This window comes from Phalaenopsis equestris, unplaced genomic scaffold, assembly GCF_001263595.1.
Source record: "Phalaenopsis equestris unplaced genomic scaffold, ASM126359v1 Scaffold000301, whole genome shotgun sequence".
Lineage (NCBI taxonomy): Eukaryota > Viridiplantae > Streptophyta > Magnoliopsida > Asparagales > Orchidaceae > Phalaenopsis > Phalaenopsis equestris.
The window spans coordinates 2,060,399-2,065,144 of record NW_018164743.1 but is presented as its reverse complement, the minus strand read 5'-3'; positions in this window follow the sequence as shown (position 1 = coordinate 2,065,144).

Genomic DNA, 4,746 nt, shown 5'->3' with positions numbered 1-4,746 from the left:
CAGTTTTCCTTAAAAAGTCTTTTTTAGTGAGAATTATGTACACGATTAATTTCCCATTGAGACTATCTTATGAGCATGTCTCATAGAGATATAAATAGAGATTGCATTTGTAACTTGTCATCAAGAAGTCTTTCTATTGAGGATTGTGTATACTATTAGCTTTCCATCAGGACTATCTCATGGGAGTGTCTTCCAGAGGTATAAGTGAAGATTGTGTCTATCACTTGCCCTCAATAGTCTTTCTAGTGAGTATTATACGCGCCACTAGCTTCCTATCAAAATTATTTCAAGCGCATGTCTTTCATGAGTATAGGTGGAGACTACGTCTGTCACTTACACTCAATATGTTTTTCTAATTAGGATTGTGTCCACTATTAGCTTTTTATCTATACTTCTCATCGACATATCTTTCAAGGGAATGAGTAAAAATCTTATCTATCATTTACTTTCAAGTGGTCTTTATGGTGAGGATTGTATCCACAACTAACTTTCTATTGAGATTATCTCACGTATTTATCACTTGCCTTTAAATGATCTTTATTGTGAGAATTGTTTCCACTCCTAGCTTCTTATTAGGAATAATACTTGCCTCAATGGGTATTTCTAGTGAAGATTGTGTTTACTATTAGCTTCTCATTAAGAGCGTCTCATCAGTGTGTATTCTTAAGGTATAAGCAAAGACTGTGTCTGCCACTTGTTCTAAAGGGGTCTTTTTAGTGAGGATCATGTCCACTGCTAGCTTCTGAATGAGACTACTTCATGGACATGTCTTTTAAAGGCCTAATTGGAGACTATGTCTGTCACTTGCTCTCAAAGGATCTTTCCAATGAGAGTTATGTCAACTACTAGCTTTCCATTAAAACTACATCATGGGCATGTCTTCTATTGATATAAATGAAGATTGTGTCAGCATTTTACCCTCAAGAGATATTTTAATAAATAATATTATTTATAAAAATGTTGATTAATAAAAAAAAGTGAATGATAGATTTTTATCTCTAAAAATAAAAAAATAAAAAAAATCTCTTAAGAAATTAAATGAGAAACTTCCATGAGTTATTTCTATGATAAGATCTTTGAGCATATGAGGGCAAATGGTCTTTTATAGAGATAAAGCAGGTAATAGTTGTCCTCCTTATTCAATATTTTTAATACTTTATTTATCATGATTCTTTTGATCTTCTCTACATTGTTCTTGTAATTAATGACTTATGCGAGTTTGAAATATAAAATGTTAAATTTATTTTCTTTAAAGTGGCCACATCTTTCTATTGAATGCTCATTTAGATGATATAAATGAATGTATTGAGACTGGTCACCACCGTTTATCTTTTTTAGTGGCCTTGGCCATTTTAAGTATTCAAAATTGTGAATCTCCATAAAAATGTTACTTTTAGATCTATTTAATAGATTATGATTGGATGCCTCATATTAATTCCGATAAAATGATTATTTTTCATCTATCAACTTCATTTACTTTTTTCTCTAAGTGGTTTGTGCAAATTCACTCTTCGTATGCGCTTGTCAAGAAGCAAAGAAAGGACATCTTCACCAGCAGAGTGATATCCATCATGGGGAAACTATATAAAGGCTTGTTGTCCCTGGTACGGGATTTTCTTTTGGAAGGGTTGGAATTGGAGTGTAAGGCTCCATTGCTATGAGTATTAACACTTTTTAGCCATTGAAAGAGTGCTCACACTTTTATAAAGATGGGATTTTGTTTCCCACTTAAACCGTCAAACTATTGTGTTCCAGCAAATTCTCAATTAAAAAGAAAACTTATGTATTAATTCAGTATAAGTTTTCAACACACACACATATAAAGATGCAAGTGACAATCATATTTTCTAAGTGAAAAAAAATCCTAGAAAGGGAGAAATCATGGGACCTAGACAAGTCAAAGTAATTCACTAGAAAAATAAATGTACAAATGTTCACTCTTCTCCTATATTAGAGAAGTTGGGGTTACAAGCTGATGTTAGTGGCTACAACAAAATTAATTGACTGTAAAAACTGTAGTTGGTTGATATAACATTCATTGTTGGCCATAAAAAAATTACTGGCGGTAATTGACGGCGGCCTTTGGTGTCCGATGGTGAACTTTAGACTGGTGACAAGCTCTAACACTTCAAGAGTTAAGTTTTAGTATTCAACTCACTCTTTTCTCCCTTCCTCCCACCCTAAGTGAAAGAATGCAGGTTTATTTATAGTTTTGAGAGAGACATTTTGGTAAAATTGGTCAAATTTCAAAACACTCCTATCATATGATTTACATTGATCCCCTTGATCAAATATAATATTTCCAAAATTTGAGTTTCTTAACAACATTACAATTAAATAATCTTAGACTTTTTGGATTCCTCTCCTTGAGCCTCTCAATTTAACCTTAAGCATGTCTAAGTTTGAAATCATTTGGCCTTCCAATTGATACATCAAAACCTTTAACTACATTTTAAGTGTTTGATCTAGGCTTATTTGAACTCGAAGCTGATCACATTGGGCATCGTCTCTGCAAGACAGTCAGTTTGACAATAAACTTCTTAAAATCAGGCCCGAATGATCATGAATTTGATATAAAAATATTTTTTACTCAAAAAATATCAAGATTCATGCATGATGATAGAACTTGTTTGAAAAAACATCACTCAAAATGATTCAAGTTCCTATTATTTTTACTGCATTCCACATGGTAAATTTGCCTACAAATTTAAGATTAATTGTGACTTGGAGGCTGACTACTCTCAACATGATAATATCAGTCTTTATTTTGTATAATATTTTAGTTTGAAGAAAATACAAAATTAATCCATAAAGCTGAATTCTGAATAACTCATGCGACATTTCGGCTATTTGGGATCAATTTTTATTTTATATTTTTTATTTTTCAGAAATAAAAAAATAGAAAATAAATAGAAATTATAGTCAAATAAAAACATTACAATAACCCAAACTCTAGGTTCCTTTCACATTTTAAAATAAATCATATAAATATGTATATATTGAATATCTACAGACTTTTAATATTGCTCTGTTGAAAAAAATAAGATAGCGACCGCCCGAATCTTCCCAATTATAAATCAACCACTCTCTTTTGAGCCCTTATTTTGTGTGAGTTGTCACCTTCCAAAAGAGCTCTTCAGGGTGGTGGACAACCCAGGACTTAAATACTATTTTTCGGTCTTATACCTAGCCGATGTGGGATTTTTTATCTGTGACATTCTCCTCCACCCAATCACGTGACGCGCTCGTCACGAATTGGCTCCACTGAGGGTCCCACTGAACCATGGTGAGTCCACACACCTAGTAGACAGTAATCTGCTTTAATACTACTTGTCACCTCCCAAAAAAGCTCTTAAGAGAGGTGAGCAGCTCAGGACTTAAATACTGTTTTTCGTTCATACACCTAGCCAATGTGGGATTATTTGTCTGTGACAAATCGCACGCAATTTGCATGCATTGTCCAATAAAATTTAAAAAAAAAATTTAAAGTAGGGCCCACTTACATACACTTATGATCGAGTGAATATTTTGATTGGTTCACCGCACGAATTTCTGGGTGAAGATACTTAATAAATTTTCCTCTCTTTCAGCTATTTTTTATGTTCTTACTCAAATTTAATATTTGAGGAGGTCTATATGTAATTATATTTCTCCCAAACCTCCCTTCTTCCTCTCAGCCATATAATACAACAGAAGACCCCCTTCCATCTTCATGAGCTTCGACCTCCTTCCATCTTCATGAATTAAATATTTTTTTTCGGCCTTACACCTAGCCAATGTGGGATTCTTTGTTCGTGACAGAGTGCACGCAATTTGCATGCATTGTCCAATAAAATTAAAAAAAAAAAAATTAAATGGGGCCCACTTACATACACTTGTGATTGAGTGAGTATTTTGAATGGTTCACCGCATGTATTTTTGGGTGAACGTACGTAATAATTTTTTCTCTCTTTCAACTATTTTTCAAACTCTGACTCAAATTTAATATTTCAGACGGTCTATATGTAATTATATTTCTCCCCAACCTCCCTTCTTCCTCTCAGCCATAGAATACAACAGAAGACCTCCTTCCATCTTCATGAGCTTCGCCCTCCTCCTCGCTCCCGTCGCCCTTCTCCTCATCATCCACATCCTCGACTTCGTCGGCACCTCTATCTTCAACTTCATCTTGGATGTCGCCGCATTTTTCAACGACTTCTTCGGCTGCTTCTCTTTCGACTTCCGTGGGCATTTATGGAGATTATACGACGCACTTTGGCCTCGGGAAGAAGGCGGCGGCTCCTCGCCGTGGGGGGTGGCGGCGGTCGTCGTCTTCCTCATTGTTCTTGCGTCGCTCCGCTCTGCTTTGCTTGATAAGTGGGGGGAACCTTGAGAGTCATGTGATGAATTCATGGTTGACAGTGGTTGCTAGATGTTAGGGTTTTCATGAGGTATTTTAATGGTGTAATTTGGTGGTGGAAAGAAGAGAGAAGAATAGAGGAAGACGGGTATTGGTGCTGTTTAGTTTGTAGAAGTTTTTTGCAAATGTTTTGCAGCTGGTTTTTGTTTTCTTTTTTATAATTATATTGATTATTGAAAATTGAAAATATAATACTTGATTAAAGATTCTGTTTTCTTAGTATATTCACTTTAAAATAAATTCAATAATTTAAAATTTAGATTAAGATATTGTTATTTGGTGGTTGTGTGTGTGTGTGTCTCTCTCTCTCTCTCTCTCTCTCTCTCTCTCTCTCTCTCTCTCTCTCT